Source organism: Wyeomyia smithii, chromosome 1 (genome assembly GCF_029784165.1).
Source record: "Wyeomyia smithii strain HCP4-BCI-WySm-NY-G18 chromosome 1, ASM2978416v1, whole genome shotgun sequence".
NCBI classification, from domain to species: domain Eukaryota; kingdom Metazoa; phylum Arthropoda; class Insecta; order Diptera; family Culicidae; genus Wyeomyia; species Wyeomyia smithii.
The window spans coordinates 205,272,525-205,296,075 of record NC_073694.1 but is presented as its reverse complement, the minus strand read 5'-3'; the positions used below and the strand labels follow the sequence as shown (position 1 = coordinate 205,296,075).

Here is a 23,551-nt window from a genome sequence, read left to right as displayed (position 1 = left end):
ACTGTAACTTTCAAATTCGATAAAAGGTGGGTGAACCGACTGAAAAGTGCCTATAACTACAACGTAGCACTGATCCCATAATCGGTTAATTGAATAAAAAATGGAAACCCCTTTTTTTGTTGGCTCACATGAGTAAAATGATGTGCCTACTTTGTTTTCGGCGCACGCTCTTCAGTTGTCAAAATGAGCTTAAAGAGGAATGGCGCCTAAAAAATCTTCACGCGAATCAAGAATTTCCGCTTTTGTCACATAATCAGTTAGCGAAAAAGGCCAATTTGTCTTAAACGACGGTGTCTAAAGTGGTTAAAGCGTTTAGAGAGAGGTTGACCACAACTCGGACGCCTGGAAGTGGAGGAAACCACATCCCGACGGTCGAACAAACGACCAAAGCGATGAAGAGGACATGTACGAGGAATCCAAACTTATCTATCCGGAATGTGACAGATAAAATCGGAGTTTCCACGGTGTAACCAAAATGGTAAATGGTAAAGACCATCTAGTCGCGACGAAAAGCAAAACGAAGACACGGAAGTTGTACAGAACGATGTTGACCAAATTCAACTGTATCGTTTTGGATGACGAGACATACATCGAAACCGACTTTAACTAGCTTCCGGGACAATATTATTTGAAAGAATATTTGAAAGAATTAAATTGTCGAAATTCGCACAGAAATATGTGGTTTGGCTGGTGTGGCTATTTTGGCCGGATTAGGCCTCATGCCACAACGGCAAGAAGGTCTTGGAGTGGTATGCGGCCAACAGCGTCAAATTCGTGCCTGAAGAAACTTCGCCCGATCGTACAATACTGGGCCATCGTGAAGCGGAACTTACGGAAGACAAAAAAAGTCGTCGGGAGCGAGCAGCAATTCAAGGTGAACTGGCGTGTAGCAGCTAAAATGGTCGATAAATCGAGTGTACAAAATGCAGCATGTGAAAAGGAAGGCTCGAGCATTCGGTTTTTCACCGCAGGAGAACCAACCATTTTTTTAACAATGAAAGAACTTCAAAAGGAAAAACAACATGAATTTTTACATTAAGAATAAACACTTTTTAAACGTTATTTTGTCGCAGCACTTTTTGGTCGTTCCACGAAATAGCGATGCGACTGCTACCTGGGTCCTGGATGATGAAAAATCCGTGTGATTGCGCTGAACAGACTTTGTAGGTATACAGACAAACGTAGTGCGCGAAGTACGTTTGTTTTTCTTCGTCAAGAATATCGCTTAGGTGACATTTAAGACGATCTTGCTCTGGCATTTAAGACCATCAAAATCCTAAAAAATCAGTCCACGTGGAATGTAGATGGCCCCATATGTATTTCAAAACTAAATCTTTTTATCACTAATAACGTTTTGGCGATTGGAAACAAAATAATGACTGCTTCAATTGAATGATTTTGAGGCGCCTAAAAGTACCGTTGGTGTGTTACAATTGTGACACCAGCAAGTTTTTTGAAATTATCGTCATTGCGGAATCACACACTGCAAGCTTCAAACAACACATATTTCAAGTGAACAAACGCTACCAAGCACACGTACAACTATTAGTAGTGCTCAAACGACTGAAAGCGAACGCGCCAGAACCGGATTGAATCACATGTCTGTATACCGGTGCTTGTTACACAGACGAGATTTTCAAAATCTAGCTCTGTGAAAGGTGATCTCAGATCACCAGGTTGCAGGTTTGTCCACTATGGAAGGCTGCAATAGAATGAGTGGGTGTAGCAGCTTAAACCATACAAACATATTCTATTTGAAATCACCGCCTGCTGCGCTGCGACTCGCCGCAGCTCTGCTTGGTGTCTAACTTTTCTGTCTTGCACTTTATAAAAATGGTGTCTTCGGTAAAGTTTTAGGTAATGTTGTTATGAATAACTTTAGTGAAGACGTTTTTCTTCTAACTCCACTTATTTTGGAGATATACTGTTTCATTCACACTAGTCCTTGAAATTCATATTTTTTTAATATCTGAAAGAACTGAAGCATTTATTAGGCAACAATGTTAAGCATATATTCGGATATCATGAAAACACACAACTCTGTAGAAGACACGAAAAATAGCTTCAACAAAGTCACAGTAGCAGAAGGAACCTGCTGTGGATGAACTATTAATATAATCACTCTACGAAATTTATTACAAAATTTGTCCATTTCATTATCTGCATTTTAAAAATTTTTGGGAATAACTCGGTCTGTGAAGAAGCTGTCTTTTTCGTGTATTCTACAAAGTTGTGTGTTTGAATGATAAATAAATATATGCTGAACATTGTTTTTTTTGCTATAATATTTTGCTATAACAAATCTTGTTACCAGCATCAGGCACAACTTACTACAGCACATTGATAAAAAAGTAGACATTTTGGTGTGATTTTTCTTTGCAATATCAAAATTACTTACAGTTTCCAAAAACGTTCATTGATCCATTCTTGGCCACATATTAATGCAATTCCATGATTCATAATCCTGTTATTGGCCATATGTAAACAAAACCATGGTAACGTATTCGAGTTTATGCAAAACATGAAATGTATGGAGTTTTTCTACAAAACTGGTTTGGGATTGGAAAGTCTCCGTTTGTTCAGATTATTTACAAATCTGCAACTTCATTTGTATTGACCAAAACTAACGCTTCGGATTCTCAACCTTAACCTGACTATAATAAATGGCACTTGAGTTACCGAAGTTGATGTTAGCAAATAATACGAAAAAGTTTCTATGTGAAAAAGGAATGAGCGGAAGCTTTTTAATGTAGATCAATGTCAGACGAAAAATTAATATAGGTCAATGATGTGATGTCAGTGTTATTAAACATCCTACTAAGTTTAAACAAATTCTAACTTTGCCCAGCTAGCTATGTGTGAATATAATATCATTATTTAGTTTGATTATTATATATACTTGGTTAGTTCAAAAACGAGGATTTTCTGCTGTTAAAATATATCTATATGATAAACTCAATATGGAATATCGCGTGGCTTCAATTCTTTCGCGAATTGGCCACAATAGGAGACCCAAGCGGCCAATAAAGAAATGCTAAGGCCAAAACAGGAGCCTATAGAAGTTTTTTGATTTTAAAATATGTAAACAATACAACATAATTTGATTATTTAAACTCATTGTAAGTGCAGAATATAGGCGATTTCATCAGACCGATGTCATGGCAACAGTTTCCTGAAGCCGCCGCCGATGATGATGGCGCTACTGTTGGAAAAATGGTCGTAAGCTCCGTTCATTGTGCCGCATGTGTTACTGTACGGATTTATTGCATGCTTCTAACTATATTGAATGTAGGGCTATCCGGAACGTGTTGTAACATGTTTGAACGTGACCATTTATGTCCTGCACAAAATCTATAAAACGTTCAAAACAAAACAATCGTTTTTCGCTTTTTGCATTACTTCACACCACTTGCAACAACAGTTGATCTCGCATGGACGGTGCCTAATCGGCTGTTTTGCAAGCACTGACAGCCTTTTGACGGATAATCGAGCCAGAGAGCCAGAGAAAAACGGCTTCAAGCGAAATGTATGGGGATGACGTTCGTGACAGGGATGTGGATTTCATCCGATTGCCCCGTTAATTATTCAATTACATATTTTTCGAAGGAAGAAGGACAAATATATCTCATTCATAACATACTATGGCCAAAGCCGGTGCTCTTACCCTACTAAATATCTTTTGAAACTGTGTCAATAAAACCAGTTTTTGAAGAGTAAATGTAAAAAATTCACGATTTTGAGCTCTCGCACCTCTCACAAAACAACAGTTGTCCAAGTGTTTCTAAAAACTTGTCTGAATTTCGTTTTCGATTTTTTCCTAATGTGCTTTAATAAACTCATAATTACAAATAATTTTTCCACATTAATTTCTAATTTCGCTGCAATCCTAATAGATATTGTTGTGATATTTTGCTCTACAATATCTATTTTTTTATTGTTTTGAAAAAAGATTGTGAACTTTAACAAAAGCCGTGAAACAATTGAACGATTGCCGTAGTGAAGTAAAATTGAAACAAATCGAGACGATCATGATGACAAACAGTTTGATAGTTAAACAAGTGACTCGTGACTAAATTTGATTCCAAAATCAAAAGATCAATCGATCTCCACCTTTTGTGCTTAATAAAGTTGCCTTCTGATCTGCGGTTGTGCTGAACCGTTTTTCGCAACTTTTAATAAAGGGTTCATTATCTCTGCCTTGTTCAATAACCATTTCTAATTGCCTTTTATTGTACTTTATTTGCTGAGAGGGTTTGTTAACTGCTATTAATCAGCTAATAAGCATCTTATTCAGAAGCTGTCAAGACACAACACTCGACTTCTGATGTATTGTTAACTCATTTCAATATTTCTAACTTCAGAGCTTCCTCCTAAACCATCATAAAAGAACTTAATTTGTTTCAAAACCAGAAATTGATTATTGTCTAAATGTTGCTGATTCTAACTGTCTAATATCTTTTCTCAATCTAGTTTTCAATTCAACCTCCAAAGTTGGTTCTTGTAATTTGTAGTCAAACTATTATCCTAATGAGTAGTTAGAAAAAATCTAGTACACTCTAACAAAATAAAACCCAGACTGAAATACCGTAACTCAGCAACATTTTCAATAACAAACTATTTCAGAGATGAATTTTGAACATAGAAATGAACAAATAAATTGTCTATGACTACAATAGTGTTTGGTATTGTGTACAAAAAACCTTTAATTCTGAATGTTTGTTCGCCACTCCAAAGAATCTAGCGACTTCTCGGCTGTTTTAGGTGTCGTCCAATCTGAATGGTAATAATGTCCTACCTTTTTCGAAATACGATTTGTACTATATTCATCTTGTAACAAAATCGAACAATATTGAATAAGTGAAACTGAAATAATAAAAAAAAATGTAAGTAACGTAACTCAGCGTTCTCAGAGCAAATTTAATTGATTTGAAATATTTTTACTGGGTTCCAGTTTTTTACGAGATTTTAGATATGAAAAGGTAACTTTAAATCGTTATTCTAGTTCAGAAATTGTTCCCTGAAGCATTTCGGAAAGTCTTAAACAAAGATACTCGACCAAAAACAGTGATTATTGCAAATAGAATCTATATTCATGTAATTAACAATAAACTGGTTACTTACCATTTGTACATTTTGATTGTTTTTCTATCACCAGCTAATTAGTATGAAATGTCTCTCAATCGATTCCAAGTAGAATATCATCAGGTAAACGGTTGTTAGTCAGCCTATCACCACCGCAGTTTCCACTCTAGAAATACTGATAATTAGAGAAAAATCTGATAAATTCTAATGTTTTAAGAGTGAGCTATTTTCAGTTGAAAAATCTATTCCAAAGAAAAACGCGATTGTCCTTAATTGTTGCTACTGCAGATCCCTACGGCTCAGAATGTTTGACTACCATTTAATCCGTCATTCAAAATTTTGGAGCGAAAAACCAGCAATATACTCGATCACGTCCACTTCATATGCTTCATCAAAAGTTGTCCGATTGTTACTGCATCTTTTGCAACAAAATCTACCAAAGTTGTGATCCTTGAAATGGTAGTTTGTGGTAAATATTTCCGAATTCGCAGAATCGAACCCAAAAAACCATTTTAAGGTAGATATAAAGACGTAAAACGCACTCACACCGTTTCACCACTCAAATGGCCAGGTTTTTTTTTTCGCTATCATTAACAAAAGTTTTTGTTCTAACTCGAGGCGGCGGATTGAAGATTATTCACCCTGTGAGATACCTCTATAGAAACGAGCTTCTGATAATTATATACTTCAACAATCCACAAAAGCCCGGAACTACAGGGTAGGTCACGGAGGAGCGCAATTGTTGTTATAGATTAACATGATTGGTTTATCGTTCTATTGCAATGTTTATCGGCACGATAACACGAATCCAATTAACAAATCCTTTGCCTCTTGGGTTTATTCGACAGTTGAGGAACCGGTGAACGATCTCCTGAAAACCTCCTCGAATTTGTGTGAGTTGTCTAACTTCGAACCAAAATCAATTTTATTCACTGCCACCTCTACTGCCGCCATGATGCTCTACACTGCCTGATGCTTGAATATTGCTCTGCGTCCTGCTACCAACCTGGGCACTGTATTGCGTTTATTTGGGGTGCGGTTCATCTCACCATCATCGCACAGCATCTCTTCCTTATTATTAGCGCTATACGGTGGTGAGCAACACTAACACTAAACACATCCCCTCAGGATGCAGGATTCCGCTCTACCACATCGACAGGCGAGGCAGGCAACATGCTTTGTCAATGCACCCTTCAGACAATTCAGTTTAAATCGATCCATATTTGCATGCTGGTTTCTGGGCACCTAAGTGAATCCCGCGAAATAAACCTCGTGGAATGCGAAAATTCAATCTTGTCTTGTCTACTTCTATCCATCTTCAATCGCATTACCGATGCTATGGAATATTTTATAATGGGAAGAAAAAATCACATTCGAACGGCGCCTGCGCGTTTTCTTTTTTTTTAATTTTTAATTTTTTTTTTTTTCGCATCAACCCCTCTATAACAGCCAAAACTGTTTCTTTGTCCCTTCAAAAAGGACTGAAAATTATCGCCAAAACCGCATCAGAAGCGCACTTGTAAATATTTGACTGAAATTCAACTTAGTTAAATTCTGGATCCCGCTATTAGACAGCCAGTGTCAGGAAGCGCTTGAAAATACACCAACTGGGGGAGGTAAAATGCTTCGGAAAAGCTGGCACAATGTGTCTTCAACTACCCACTAATAAACGTTGCACGTGTGATTGTGTGAGCGTCCCACGCCACGAACGATAACAAAACGTGCCGCCCGCTCCAGTCACCTGACTGACCACCGTATGATCGAACCTCAAAACCTTTCGTGTTTCTGCTATCACACCTGATAACGCTTGATGCGCTCATTTTTCTCATCCGCATTTGCTTGCATTGAAGCGAAGGTGGAGGAAGAGAATATCGGAACAATGTTTTTTTTTGGGCTTTGGGTATAGAGTATTGTTCCAATTCTGATTTGGGTCGGTTTTTAAACCACGAGGTCATCAAGAGAAAATCGCGTGATCTTCGATTTAAGTTTTATTTTCTATGCTAATGGTTCAATTCATCCTTGAACTCTACCAACAAACCAATGGAACGATTAAAAGTATTATAGAAATTTATCAGAATGTTATATTGAAAATGGCAGAATAATATCAGTAAAATGTGAGACTATCCGGTACATTGTTAACAGAAAACATTAAATAAGAACTCTATAACTCAAAAATTTAAAAACGCAGATTTACTCGAATGTTTCTTTTTAATGATTTTTCTATTTCTAATTATTCTATCAATATTCTCGAAATATTTGTTTACGTTCAAAATAATTCATCCGAAGGAAACAATTGTTTGCAAAATTATACCAAATATGGATTTTTGCAAACGAAAATATTTTTTCAGCAGATTTTTACACATACAAGTACCGATTGTTTCGAAACAATTTGCTTTTTTACAGGAAAACTGAAATTAAAAATTGCAATGTGACCTTCAAGCATTACTTTGTTTTTCGATCACTATCAAATCACACATATCTTCGACACATTATGTTTGTGTTGAGTTTTACAAATCGGTAACTGTTATAATTATAATTTTAGTGCAGGTAACTTTAAAACCTGAATAAATTGGATAAAATGTCTGCTCCACATGCAAAAAGTATATCGTTTTCGACCCGACGTTATCAAAACCGCTACCCAAATTCAACATGATTTTTTCAAACAATACTGTCCCTTAAAAAAATGGATGGACGGATAGCCACTCATCAGGTACTACCAATGCATTGCACAGTTTTGCTGATAACTGGCAAAAGAGAGTTCGAAAACTTGCTTTTGGAAAATTTCCTGCTTCCTACCTGTTAACACTCAAGAGAAGTATGCAAATAAATCATAACTAATATTTGCTTTATACAGCTTTCGGCAGTTGAAAAAATCAGTGGAGTTAACCAAAAAAACGGCACACTCGCTGGGAAGGACGATATCCCGGTTGAACTTCCGAAAGCGAGCGGCTGCAAAATCATTTTACAAAGCTGGACGAATGAACAAATGCCAAACGACTGGTTGGAAGGCCTCATTTACCCTATTTACAAAAAGAGCCACCGACTCGGCTGCAGGAATTATAGAGGCATCACGTTGCTGAATTCGACGTACGAAGTGTTCTCCCATATGTTCTTGAGATTACGACCGTTGACAGAACGTTTTATCGGAGAACACAAGGCTGGTTTTCGAGAGACTCCATGATGGATCAAATCTTTCCCTGCGATATATCCAAGATAAGTTCCGAGATTACTAGCTGGCTGCAGACTCTGTTTGTTGAATTGAAGGCGGCGTACGATTCAGTCTAGCAAAATAATCTGTGAAAAATAATGATAGCAAACGTTTCTTCGACGAAACTAATTATGCTGATTCGAATGACACTGAAGGGATCCGTGAGTAGAGCTGTGGAACAGGCATTTAGGCGAGGTTGGGGTTCATCACCGACTCTGCCAAGACAAAGTAGGTGGTAGCTGGTGGAAAACGTGGAAGTGCTAGAGGTGTTAGTACTGAAATGGAGCGCGACATGTGACAACAACGTGAACCAGCTGAAGTCCTAATAAGAAAGAGGTAATAGACTCCAGGGTAGACCTCATACCCGGGGGTTGTGCACTGTCGAGGAAGACGCGAGTACGACCTGCTGGCTTTCGAGGAGACTGGAGAACGACTGTCAAATACTGATAAACCTGGGCATCTACTATTCGTTCGGCATTGGACCGCTAGAAAGACATAACATCAGACAAAAATAAAGTAAGTAAGTAACGCTTGCATCCAAATCGGCCACATAATCGCTTGTGATTGAAGTGATCTATAATTTGCAACACGAGAAGTTTCTTAAACAATATCAAATTTTATCCAAGTTTTTTGCAAGGGTTAAAATTTGACTTATTCACCATATGAAACTCCTTGAGAACGTCTTGTATATAGTTTTGTTGGCCGAGGGAAAGTTTACCGTATTCTCGATCACGGGTTATCTGCAGTCCGAGACAATATTTCGCCTCTCCAAGATTCTTCATTTTGAATCGGGAGTTCAAGTACGATTTTAGCTTACTTTGAAGTCCTGTATCGTTGGTGAACAGCAGAAAATCGTTCACATAGATTGCCACGAAAAAAGTTTTTGCATCCTTCATGGGATCTTTCACGTTTCCTTCATGTTGTTCCATATATATGTCTCGTCCTTTAGTTTTGTCTTGCATGAATGCTGTAACTACATCGAGCTGTTCGATATCGAGATCATGCTGACCACCGCCACCGTGCCACCGGGGAACATGCTTCACTGTAGTCGATGCCAGTTCACTGAGAGTATACTTATGACTAGCCGTGCCTTGTACCTTTCGAATTCACCATCAGCACCTCGTCTAGTCTTGAAAACCCATTTGTTGAGAATCACAAGCCATACAATTTTAAATAGCTTTCTTTTTCATTACAATTCCATCTGCCATCAACAATACAGTAAGGTCATTCCGCGTCGAACACTCGACAGAAACGGACGTGCAAAGTGGTCGTTCTATTACAATCCGGTCCGTGTGTACGAATAGCCAAACAAAAGAGTGTATTATTCAAGGCCATCAGTTGACAGTCGAGTCCGTGTCGCTGTGCTGAGTGATCTCACACCCGGCTCACTGCTGGTGGCTGTATTGGTGCTGCTGTACTGGTGCTGCTGGCTGCTTTGGGTGCAGCTTCGAACGATCGGACAACCACTGCTGGAAGGAAGAAGTAAAGAGGTACGTGTTCTTGTCGGCGCTAGTGCGCTAGTGCACTACATTTAGCGCGATGGATATAGATCCCTCGCCTCCCGTGCCACCATCCCCGAACCCCCCTGACCCTGACCCTTCTGTTACCCCCTCCCCTGTTCATTCTCCAGTCCCCCCTCGCCCCAGGCTTTACCCGGACGGATCTCAACAGGGCAGCTATACTGTTTATTTTCGTCCAAAGGCAGGAGTGAATTCAAAGCGATTAAACATACTGCAAATTTCTAAAGACCTGACGAAGGGGTACAAGGCCGTGACCGAAATTTCCAAGGTCCGACCTAACAAGCTCCGTGTCGTGGTCAGTGATCTGGCACAGGCCAATGCTATCGCTTGCTCTGAGCTCTTCACACGCGAGTATCGCGTTTACATACCCGCACGAGACGTGGAGATCGACGGTGTCATAACCGATTCGAGTCTGTCTGTCGAGTGTATCCTAAAAAGCGCAACCGGTTGCTTCAAAAATACCGAAACACAGGCGAAGATTTTGGATTGTAAGCAATTGCGGTCCATGTCTCTCGTCGGCGGTAAAAAAGTTTACACTCCGTCAGACTCGTTTCGCGTTACGTTTGCCGGATCTGCACTCCCTAGCCACGTCTCGATCGACCGGGTTCGTCTGCCTGTGCGATTTTATGTACCCCGTGTTATGAATTGCACCAATTGCAAGCAGTTAGGCCACACAGCCGCCCACTGCTGCAATAAGGCACGATGTAGCAAGTGTGGGGAGACTCATGCGGAAGATTCTTGCAGTGTTAATGCTGAAAAATGTATTCACTGTGGGGAAAACCAGCATGAGCTCTCCACATGCCCGGTGTACATGCAGCGCAGAGATAAAATCAAGCGGTCACTTAAGGAGCGTTCAAAGCGTTCTTATGCTGAGATGCTGAAGAAGACCGTGACCACTTCTACCATAACATCGAACCCCTTTGATCTGTTGCCCTCCGATGAAACCGATTCTGACGATTCATTAGCGGGAATATCTTATGCCAATCCTGGGGAGTCTAGGAAGAGGAAAAATGTTTCTTCTCCTAAACTTCCCCGTAAAGGTCCCAAGATTTCCCAAAGTGTAATGAAAAGTACGAACAAACCAAACAGTGCTGCGGAAAACCCGATGCAAACTCCTCCTGGGCTTGCAAATTTAAAGTCCCAGAAGGAGTTCCCAGCACTGCCAGGAACATCTAAAACCCCAGTTGTTCCTTTTGCACATCCAGTTGATGAAACAAACTCTGGATTAGTGAAATTTTCTGACATTGTGGACTGGATTTTTGAAAATTTCAATGTACCCGATCCAATTAAAATTTTTCTTACAGCATTCCTCCCAACAGTTAGATCATTTTTGAAGCAGTTGACTGCCCAATGGCCCCTCCTTGCAGCGATTGTATCCTTCGATGCCTAATTCAACTGCGTATATGAAGGATTCTATCTCTGTCTTACAGTGGAATTGTAGAAGTATTTTACCAAAAATTGATTCGTTTAAAGTTTTGATAAATAAAAACAAATGCGATGCATTTTCCCTTTGTGAAACTTGGCTTACTTCAAATATTGATCTCAACTTCCATGATTTTAATATTATTCGCCTTGATCGAGACACCCCATATGGAGGAGTACTTTTAGGGATTAAAAAGTGCTATTCTTTCTATCGTATTAACCTCCCCTCGATTCCAGGCATCGAAGTTGTCGCATGTCAAATGACAATACAAGGTAAAGAGCTTTGTATTGCCTCAATATATATTCCTCCCAGAGCACAGGTTGGGCAACGGCTGCTCTTTGATTTAATAGAACTTCTTCCCTCGCCACGTTTGATTTTGGGAGACTTCAACTCTCATGGCGTGGCTTGGGGTTCCCCATACAATGATAACCGCTCCTCTTTAATCTATAACCTTTGCGATGACTTCGACATGACTATTTTAAACAACGGTGAAATGACACGTATCCCGAAACCTCCAGCGCGCCCAAGCGCTTTGGATCTATCCTTATGTTCGACGTCGCTACGGTTGGATTGCACATGGAAGGTAATCCTTGATCCTCACGGTAGCGACCATTTGCCTATTCTTATTTCAATTAATAACGGGTCGACTCGCATGCGACCAATTGACATTCCGTATGACCTCACACGGAATGTCGATTGGAAGTTATACGAGGAAATGATTTCAAAAGCGGTCGAGTCGATTCAACATCATCCACCACTTGAAGAATACAACCTCCTCGCGGGCTTGATTCTCGACGCCGCGTTGCAAGCCCAAACGAAGAAATATCCCGGCGTAACGATCAAAGAACGGCCTCCCACTCCGTGGTGGGACCAAGAGTGCTCCGATGTCTACACGCAAAGATCCGACGCGTTTAAGGCCTACCAGAAGGGAGGTATACCTGGCGATTATTTACGGTATTCAGAGCTTAATACCAAGCTTAAAAGTTTGGCTAAAGCAAAGAAACGCGGATATTGGCGTCGGTTCGTGAACGAGACGTCGAGGGAGACATCGATGAGCACTCTTTGGAACACAGCCCGAAGAATGCGGAATCGCGTAACGGTCAACGAAGCGAGGAGTCTTCAAGTCGGTGGATATTTGATTTTGCCAGGAAAGTATGTCCGGACTCTGTTCCTGCGCAAAACATTGTTCGCGATACGTCTCCGGGCCACGACGCGATAGAATCACCTTTTACGATGGCAGAATTTTCAGTTGCCCTCCTGTCCTGTAACAATAACGCGCCTGGGTTGGATAGAATCAAATTCAACTTGTTGAAGAATCTACCCGGCAATGCCAAGAGGCGCTTGTTGAACTTGTTCAATAAGTTCCTGGAGCAAAATATTGTACCGCAGGATTGGAGGCAAGTGAAGGTGATCGCCATCCAAAAACCAGGGAAACCAGCTTCTGATCACAACTCTTATAGGTCGATTGCAATGCTATCCTGTATCCGGAAATTGATGGAAAAAATGATACTCCGTCGTTTAGACCATTGGGTCGAATCAAATGGTCTACTATCAGATACTCAATTTGGCTTCCGCCGTGCCAAAGGGACGAATGATTGTCTTGCGTTGCTTTCAACAGATATTCAGCTGGCGTATGCTCGCAAAGAACAAATGGCGTCTGCGTTCTTGGACATTAAGGGGGCTTTTGATTCCGTTTCTATTGACATTCTTTCGGGTAAACTTCACCGACAAGGATTTTCTCCAATTTTGAACAATTTTTTGCACAATTTGTTGTCCGAAAAGCGATTTGGCAACTTTTCGCATTAGCTACATGGGTCTTCCCCAGGGCTCATGTTTAAGCCCCCTTCTTTACAACTTTTATGTAAATGACATCGACGAATGTCTGGCAAATTCATGCACGATAAGACAACTTGCAGACGACAGTGTAATCTCTGTTACAGGAGCCAAAGCTGCCGATTTGCAAGGACCATTGCAAGATACCTTGGACAATTTGTCTGCTTGGGCTTTACAGCTAGGTATCGAATTCTCTCCGGAGAAGACTGAGATAGTAGTTTTTTCTAGGAAGCATGAACCTGCTCAGCTTCAAACACAATTAATGGGTAAAACGATTTCTCAGGTTTTGGTACACAAATATCTTGGTGTCTGGTTCGACTCTAAAAGCACCTGGGGTTGTCACGTGAGGTATCTGATGAAAAAATGTCAACAAAGAGTGAATTTTCTTCGTACAATAACCGGACAATGGTGGGGAGCCCACCCAGGAGACCTTATAAGGCTTTACCAAACAACGATATTGTCTGTTATTGAGTACGGGTGTTTCTGCTTCCGCTCCGCAGCAAACACACATTTAATCAAACTGGAGCGAATACAATATCGTTGTTTGCGTATCGCCTTAGGTTGCATGCAGTCGACCCATACGATGAGTTTGGAGATCTTAGCTGGAGTACTACCATTGAAAACCCGCTTCTGGAGCCTGTCTTCTCGTATTCTAATCAAATGTGAGGTCTTGAACCGTCCCGTGATTGAAAATTTTGAAAGGTTAATCAAACTTCATTCTCAAACCCGTTTTATGACATTGTATTTCAATCACATGTCCCAAAATATTAACCCTTCTTCGAATATTCCAAATCGTGTCGACTTATCAAATACTTCTGATTCTACTGTGTTTTTCGATACATCCATGATAGAAGAAACTCGTGGAATCCCGGATCATTTACGCGTGCAGCAGATCCCCAAAATTTTTTCCAATAAATATCGAAACATCAACTGCGACAATATGTACTACACTGACGGATCACTTCTTGATGGGTATCTTCAATAACAATTTAACCGTCTCCCATAAGCTCGATAATCCTGCTTCTGTTTACGTCGCAGAATTAGCTGCAATTCAGTACACCCTAGGGATTATCGAAAAAATCCCACGGACCATTATTTCATCTTTACGGACAGTCTCAGTTCCATTGAGGCTCTCCGATCGATGAAAGATGTTAAGCACTCTCCGTATTTCCTGAGGAAAATACGGGAACATCTGAGTGCTTTATCCGAAAAATCTACTCAGATTACCTTAGCGTGGGTCCCTTCTCACTGCTTGATACCGGGTAATGAGAAAGCGGACTCTTTGGCTAAGGTGGGCGCAACAAACGGTGATATTTATGTAAGACCAATTGCCTTTAAGGAATTTTTCGCATTTGTACGTCAGAATACGATCATCAGTTGGCAAAATTCTTGGACCAAGGGGGAACTGGGAAGGTGGTTACATTCCATAATCCCCAAGGTATCGACGAACCCGTGGTTCAAGGGGTTGGATGTAGGTCGGGATTTCATTTGCGTGATGTCCCGGCTTATGTCCAATCACTATAGATTTGACGCGCATCTCCGTCGTGTTGGGCTCGGGGAGAGTGGTATCTGTGCCTGTGGTGAAGGTTATCACGACATAGAGCACGTTGTTTGGTCATGCCCTGTACACCGTGACGCCAGGTCAAGATTAATAGCTTCCCTGCAGGCCGAAGGTAGGCAGCCGGCTGTTCCTGTTCGTGATGTCTTGGCGAGCCGTAACCTATCCTACATGTCCCTTATATACGTTTTCCTGAAATCCCTCCACGCCCCAGTTTAGTCCTATCCCCTTCCGCCTACATCCAACCAAACGACAAGAACACGTTAAGACCCCGGATCCGGAAACAGCAATCAGACCCGCACGATACTCTCAAGGCCCGATGGAAACAACCCAATATGCCAGTCCGTAATATCTTGGCCCAGCAGCGGAACAAATTTAATATGCTGCTTACCCATGGCAATGAAAACCATCAAACAGCAAACCTGTGCTTTTAATGCAAAATATTCTAGCTTTAAGTTAGATTTAGTTTCAGCTCGTAGTCGGCAGCGAGGATAAAAAATTTGCTTTTAGTTATTAAGATACTTTAGAAAGTAAGCTACCAGATATAATTGGCGCCGTTAAACATTGAATTGTATTTGTGCCGTGTCAAATAAACTATAGATGAAGAAAAAAATACAGTAAGGTCTTGTTTTACACGTTTTTACACGCGGTTTACTTTTCTTAATAACTTAATAACTTTCTTTAATAACCTTAGTGTAGTTTCTGCATACTCTGCTGGTTTATGTTCGTGCCAAATATTGTAATCGATCGTCAAAAACGAATTCTACGTCTTCCCCTGGCTCAGCCGGTATAGCCCATCACCTTCCGTTCCTGACATCACCGTCTCCATCCAGAACTTCACATTACGTTACCGTTGCCGTTGCGTTGCCACAACCATCAATCCTTCAACATCAAATTGACAACAAACTGGTTGCCAGATCAGGGACAAGTAACACATCCTGAACTTTAATACTACCTTCCTTAAGATCTAACTCGATGAACCCTTTGACAATCGACTGCCTGTACGCCGTGTACATACAGAGATAAATTTGAAACTTCTCTCATAAAAAATCAAAAGGAGTATTTGATTAGCTTATTTAGTGTTTTGCCTTCCTCCTAGAAAGGTATAGCAATCACTGGAAAAACCGAAGGTATAAAAGTGGTCCCAATGGCCGAATGTCATATACCACTCGACTTCTTTCGACGAACTGAGCATTTTCTGTATGTATGTATGTATGTGTGTATGTGTGTGTGTGTGTGTATGTGCAACTTTTTTTTCTCACTCACTTCTCTCAGAGATGGCTGAACCGATTTTCATAAAATTTATTGCAAATGAAAGGTCTAGTTGCGCCATAGGTTGCTATTGAATTTCATTGTAATCGGCTTTTTAGTTTAGAGGTTTTGTATCAAAATGTAAAAATCACGAAACATCAATATCTCAGAAACCACACAACCGATTTCAATAAAACTGGTTTCAAATGATTGGACTGTCCCCAGAACCCTTAACTTTTGAATTTCGTTATGATTGAATATATGGTTCAAAAGCTATGTAAAGAAAAGTTATCCTGAGGTTGTTTAAACTCACTCATTTTTCTCAGAGATGGCTGAACTGATTTTCCCAAAATAAGTGTCAAATGAAAGGTCTAGTTGCCCCATAGGTTGCTATTGAGTTTCATTGTAATCGGATTGTAACTTTGTCCGTTGTTTATAAAAATGTGAAATCACATAATGTAAGTAAGCATACTGACTTTCTCTCAACGATCACTGGCTAATTAAAAGGTAAAAAAGTGATCCAAATGGCCGAATGTCATATACTACTCGACTCAGTTCAACGAATCGAGCATTTTCTGCATGTATACATGTATGCATTTATAGGTGTATATGTGTGTGTGTGTGTGTGGGTGTGTACGTGTGTATGTGCACCTTTTTTTCGCACTCACTTTTCTCAGAGATGGTCTGACCGATTCTTTCTATCTTGGTGTCAAAAAAAGGGTCTATTTGCCGCTAAGGTTGCTATTAAATTTCATTGTAATCAAACTTTTAGTTTTGGCGCTGCGTCAGAATGTGAAAATCGCTCTTATATCTCAGAAGCTATGAACATAGTTGAATTCAAATTAATGGGCTTTTAAACCCTTAAACATCATATTTAAACATGTGGTTTGAAAGTTATAGAAAGAAACGTAACGCGCAGACTCTTTAAAACTATAGCTACAATCAAAATATGTGACCTCAACATCATTTAAATTTGATATTGTCAACATCATTTAAATGTGATATTGTGTATTTCAATGTTTGCGGCCTTGCTCAGGATTGAAGTTGAAATAAAAATACATTTCTATCATTTCACTTTCTCCTAGAAAGGTATAGCAATCACTGCAAAAACCAAAGGTATAAAAGTGCTCAAAAGGGCCGAATGTCGTGATTTCAATGAAATTAATTATGAAAATGAAAGGTCTAATTGCCCTATGAGACTCTATTGAATTTTATTGTAATCTGATTTATAGTTTAGAAGTTATGTATCAAAATATAAAAATTATGAAACATCAATATCTCAGAAACTACACAACCGATTTGAACAAGATTGGTTTCAAATGAACGGGCTACCTAATAAACCCTTAACTTTTGAACTTTATGAAGATTGAACATGTGGTTCAGAAGTTATGGAATATGTTATGAAGTTATGGTTTCATATGGAAGGTCTTGTTGTCCCATAAGACCCTATCGATTTTTTTTACAAACGGATAACTACTTTGCCTGTTATGTTTAAAATGTGAAATCCAGCTATGAAAAGAAACATTCCGAAGACTACTTGGACTCACTCACTTTTCTCAGAGATGGTTGAACCGATTGCCGCAAAATTAGTGTCAAATGAAAGGTCTAGTTGCCTCATAACACCCAATTGAATTTTGCTGTAATCGGACCGTAACTTCGTCTGTAATATATCGAAATGTGAAAATCACGAAACTTCATTATCTTAGAATAATATTGATATCAGATGAACGGGCTAGTTAAGGGTTAACTGATAAATTATGATTGAACACTTGGTTTCAAAGTTTGGCTGCCCTATACGTTCCCTTTTCATTTGATTGTAATCAAACTTAAGCAACCGTTATGTATTAAATTATTAAAACAACGAACGTCTATTATCTCAAGTATTACACGACTCATTTGAACTTAACTAGTGTCATACAAACGAGTCATATCTCAAACTTATACCACAAAAGATCAAAATAATGGTCCCAGTGGTCCAAATCTTACAAAAAAAATCACAAACCTTCAAATAACATACTTCATAAGAATTTGATATGCTGTTGAAAAGTTTTGGAAAGAAAAGAAATTCAAAGACTATTCATCACTATACCTGCTTTGATCAATATATATGGGCTCAGCGTTCCCGGTATCGCTCGTGATTAAATTGTTCGAAATTAAGAGCAATTTCTTTAATTTCGCTATTTCTTGAGCACTAACATTACGTCAAATTTCACATTTTATACTTCAATTACAACATCAATATTTTAGAACCCAATGAGTGAATATAAATACCTTTATTGGATTTAAGCATTCATGTAAATCTATTTTTACAAATAATAAGTTTGAATGAGAAAGGCTGAGTCTGACCGCTAGGTGGATTAATTTAGGTTTTTTATGTAGAGTACATTTTTACCAAACTATTCAATCATAGAATTTTACCTGGATATATTTTTTTCGGTTATGATGTCCCAATAAACAAATGGAGTTTTTTACTGAGTTCTGACCCGAAAATCGCCTGAAATCATGAAAAATTTCAAAAAAACTGAAGAGGTTGTGTTTGTGACACGACCGCAAGTTTACGGTTATGAACGACAGACTGTCTAACGTCAATGTATTTCTTGGGATAAGTCAGTTCTATTTCAACTCTCATTAGTCTCTGTAATGCTATTTTCCAGCAACCTAAAGTCACAATCTTGGATTGCAAAATGGCATCTGGAGTTGATTTTCGGACTCTGGGCAACTTTCTTTCTGATTTCGAAAATACCCATGAAAGATGTTGTTTGGTCATTGTATGCTGCTTTCCAGGAGCCGAACCCGGAAGTTGCTACCATGGATTTCAAAATTGCGTCTGGGGTTGACGAAAGCTTTCAGGGCATCATCCCCATTCCGGAAAAAAACTCATATTAGGTGGTATTTGATCAATTTTAACTGTTTGGATGAAACCGGAATTCACTTTTTGAACTTCAAAATGGCGTCTGTAGTCGGTTTCCGATTTTTGGCACCATTCTGGTCCTGAAACAAAACGGCATCTGGAGTAGATTTCTGGCCTCTAGATATTACCCCGGTTCCGGAAATATTCATATTCGATGGTATTTGACCATGTTTACCGCTCTGACTGCTCAAAATCTGCGTTCATTGTACATTTTTCAATAGACAATAATAAGCATCATAGGATCGCGGCTTTTTTTTTTTTTGCAATCCAATATGCCATACGCAAAGTTAATCGAGTTACACAAGTTATTAGCGTTTGAAGTTTGACCATTTTCGTGAAGCTCTCGATGTATTCAGCATCCCTATCCCAGGAAAAAACGTCATAACGACATCAATAGAAACTGTGGAACATTATAGAAATCAATCTTTTTTAATTCAAAATTTTTTGAAGTTGAAATTTGAAGCTATAGCATAGATTACGTTTTAATGTTCATAACGGATCTTAACTATGCGGAGATATATGCAAATTATGATAACGGTTCTAATAGTTTTTTTAATTTTTTAATTTCCACGCTCATAGAGTCCTTCTCCCTATTGAAAAGTTGATTGTGTCAAAATATGTGATTAAATCTCCTTTGTGTTTCATGTTATTTAACTTAGGCCGTTACAAATTTTATTCTCATCGTATGTCACCCACCCCCCTCAAAAATCTTGAAAATTGGAAGGGGAAGAAAAAAAGTTCTAGCCGTTTTGTTAATATTATTGGTTTTTCGACAGCGTATATACTAAATTTAGCAACAAACAAGTCCAGTGACAGCGAAAGTGTCGGTAAAAGTCAAGGAAAAGGATTCATAACAATAAAAAAGGGTTATTTTTCAACATTTATTTGAGTGCAAATAGGACGCCTTAAATTTTATACAAACTTTAATTAAAGATATTCCATTATTTTTCGTCTCGGTATTACAGACCTCGTTCGATGTTGGCACGTTTCGTTTTTGGCACGATTCAATTTTAGCAACATAAAAACTTTGGACGTGTTGCCACCAGCAACCATCCAAGCGTTTAATTGAATTTTCGCTTCAGTCCGGTAGGCATTGAACAACACTGTTCGGATTTGTTATTGGCTATTGAATTTTCTCTTTAGTCCGGTAGGCATCATAAAAAGAGTTAAATTTGGAAAATTACAGTGTTGCCGGAAGCGAACATAACCTGTATTTATTTGTCGCCCTTCCCTTGGATATCTTTGTTAACATTGGACATAAAAAGAATTCGAAATTTGTATCAGCCGCTGTTTGAAGGCATGTAACATTTTTGCAGTAAATTATGCCATATTTTATAGCTTTGACCACAAAAACCATCGTTTTTATCCCTACATAGATGCGTTTTTCATAAGCGTTGATTATTGTCATCTAGAATCTTACAAAATAGGTATTTGTCGCTTTTCTCAATCAGCGTAAGTAGCGCGCTCCTCATTTATAAGGTTTCTATGTGATAATTTTGGATCACTTCGATTTAAATGTGATTTTCACCAATTATAATACCCTATCAACACCCTGGGCTCTAAACGGAAGCTAAACAGTGTTGAGTCTTTAAAAATACGGTTTCCAAGTTACATAAATCTACCCATTTTTGGTGATGCTAAACTTTCCGGAGTGCTGCAACATTCAAGTAGTGTGATTCTAAGCTTAACGTGGGTAGTGTACAAATCTGGTCGAACTTGAAGCTTATTACTCTGTGAAGCCCTTCCAGCTGGTCACGAGGCACGATGCTGGCCTAACAAGCCAGTTGTCGCAGGTTTATGTCTCGGCTCGAGAGACACTGTTAGTGTCAGTAGGATCGTCATGTACACTTAACAGTTGGCTGCGAAGTCTGTGTATAATGCAGGACCGGCGGTTGATGTGAGTAGTATGGGTAGTAGTACCCACTCGGAATTATCGGACAAAACCAAAAAAAAAAACTTAAATTGACGCGCATATGTGCGAGCGACAGATTTTTCGATGGATATCGTTGAGTGAGAGGTTATATTTCATTCATTTCTAAGAGATTTACTATCAAACAAATCTTCGAAAACTTCAAGAACTACTCTTGTGCATTTTTTTGTTGGTCAAAAAAGTGAGACTTTTACTACTGTGAGTGAAGCCTTACCAGAAGTCCGATGAAGCTTAAATGTTATATGAAGACTTTTTCGAGAAGACACAAAAATTGTCGATTTTCCATGGGTTTACTCTTAGATGCACTGGTGAAACTACCCATGCAGCATCAATCATAGTAACCCATGAGTCAGCAGAAAAAAATGACTCGAACTCTAGCCGTGATGGCGAAAACAGTGAAGCTACTTTATTCAGAAGTGTGCACGTTCAAAGACGGCATCTACAACATCTGGCACTATTGGACAACAATCAGGGCATCGAAAAAAGCCCGGTTTCGGACGGCCGACGAACCTGAGCGACATAAAGCTCCCAAAAATGCTGAAGTGGAAAACCGAGGGAAAAGTGGCTACATCACTACGTGCGCTTGGCCTGGAGGTCGGTGCCACCGACCAAACTGTGAAAATTACCTGGCGAACATTGACATACTTTTCAGGAAGTGACAATCCCATCCACTGGTTTAAGAGCTGCAGGCAATGACGCAGCGGCAGCGCCTGAATAAGATGGTCAACTTGATTTTCCTGGCAATCGCGACGTGGCGATGGTGATGGACGTCGCGCTTTATCTCACCCTGGATGGCAACGACTGGCAGAGCACTTCGTATTTTACTTCCCCAACGAAGGAAGTGAGGCTCGAGGTGAAATACATTTCACATACCAGGTTTCCCGAAGAAGGTGCTGCTGTGGCTGACAATCAGTGGATGTCAGAGCCGCTCTTCTTCCGCCCCGGACTGACCGTGATCGGGGGAATTTATAATATAGAAATGCCTGCCGGAAGTTGCGTCGTTCATCAAGAAATACTATAAGGGCGAAGACGCGGTGTTCTGGTTGGATCTGATGCCGGCGCATTACTCCAAGCAATCGTTGGAGGAGATTGAGCGTCCCCATCTGCGTCCCATTGAGAGTTTCTGGGAAAAACTGAAGCGTAAGATCTACTCCAATAATTTTGTCGCAAAAACTGAGTAGGAATTGATAAATAAGACTGAAAAAGAACTCAAAAACATACCTACACGCATGTTTTCGCCCGCCATGGTTAACTGCCTGAAGGCCGTACGCAAGGACGTAGAATTTTTTGCAAGTAAGTTTATAAGTAAGTAATAACCTTCCGTGGGAAATTTATCAATCCCAACTATCTGTCTTAGTTTTTTTCCTCTCACCATCCGAAAAAAGGCTATTTCTTAAGTAAACATCACTACTGAATAAAATTCGAAAATCAAATTTTTCTTATACATTGCATTGGCACTCTGTTGTTGATACTCTGTCGATTTTTCGAAAAATTTTATTCGCAGGTATCAGTGGGTCGAGCAAACAGTGATGTTCGAAGTGTTCAATATTTCTGCGCAATTTTGATGTTATAAGATAGAATTACTCTTGACAATTGAAAAAAAAGTGTTGTGAGTTCAACAAAGTCAGGTTGGTAACAGATTAAATGTACTTGGTACACCCTGATTGAACCAAAGAAGAATTTTTAATAACTTGGTTCATTATGACTGAACAATTGAAATAATAATTTTAGTCAATTGATCGTCCAACAGTCACAAAATTTACATTTTTTATTGTTAGCTTCTGCGACAAAAAAAATCATTTAAATCATTGCACACTATAAGGTCAGCTTAATGATAGAAATAAACCGTTTAAAAACACATTTAAATACACGAAAGTGCTTGAAACTGCTTGAATCAGATTCCTACACACAGAAATCTCGGAAAAATCGAAGTTCTTCCATTTGGTCGCTTTAAGCAACAGCTGACCGGAGGCAGTCGCCATGAACGTAAACGCAGTGTACACTATTGTAGTTTTTCTTTGTTCATTAAAAAAAAATCATGCCCTCATTCCTGCTGTTTCTGAGTTATAACTAATCTGATTGTTGTGTGATGTAGTTTAAGGAAATCTTACCCGATTCCGATTTTGTAACTTGGTCCATTTTGTTTTAACCCTTTATAAGGCAGTGGCAACAATATTGCCACCAACGAAAAAAAATGTTGCTGCACCAAGAATATTTTAAATAAATTTCGCTAAACCAAGGACTTTAAGAGTATTTTGCAGCATTACGAATTTTCTTAAACTGCAAGAAATGTGCAATGTTAATTTGTGAGATAGTTTTCACATTTTATTTACGTTTTCTTGAACTTGTCTCGGTCCCTAACGCAGTTTTCACGGCCTTATAAAGGGTTAACACCGACCAAATGTTTAACAAAAGTAGCTTTTCTTCTTTTCGGTTTCATTATCGATCCAATAACTCGACACAAAACTGTTTCTTTCGATTTTGAGGCCTATTAGTGGAAACACTATGCAAAGTGAAGAAATCTACAGCAGCTGTGGTTGCAATGTGTCCACGACTGACAATCACGACTGGATTCGACATGCACGAAAACAGGCGAGTCGATCTATAACCTATTTAGTATATCCCTCTTACAGTGCGTGTACGAATACAGGAAATTGTTTCAAGCTTAAAGCGTTAAAGAAGGTTTATACCGCTTTTCTACATCATCTGGTGAATTCTTCTTACACCATCAACGTCGGTCAACAAAGTGGTTGAGGCTTGAACTGAAGGGTTATCAGCCAATCAGTGGTTTCCGTATGATGGAGAATAATTAATGAGCAAGATAAGAGTAACTAG

At 39.3% G+C, this 23,551-nt stretch overlaps 1 long non-coding RNA gene across 1 annotated transcript; it reads right to left on the bottom strand.

Moving 5' to 3' along the window:
* Positions 1-1,824: 1,824 nt before the first annotated feature.
* LOC129718505 (uncharacterized) lies at positions 1,825-23,267 on the bottom strand. The gene is made up of 3 exons (XR_008726932.1): positions 22,828-23,267; positions 5,122-5,257; positions 1,825-4,863 (listed from the first exon to the last, which is right to left on the bottom strand). It is a non-coding gene; the product is annotated as an uncharacterized LOC129718505 (long non-coding RNA).
* Between the last annotated feature and the right edge of the window lie 284 nt (positions 23,268-23,551).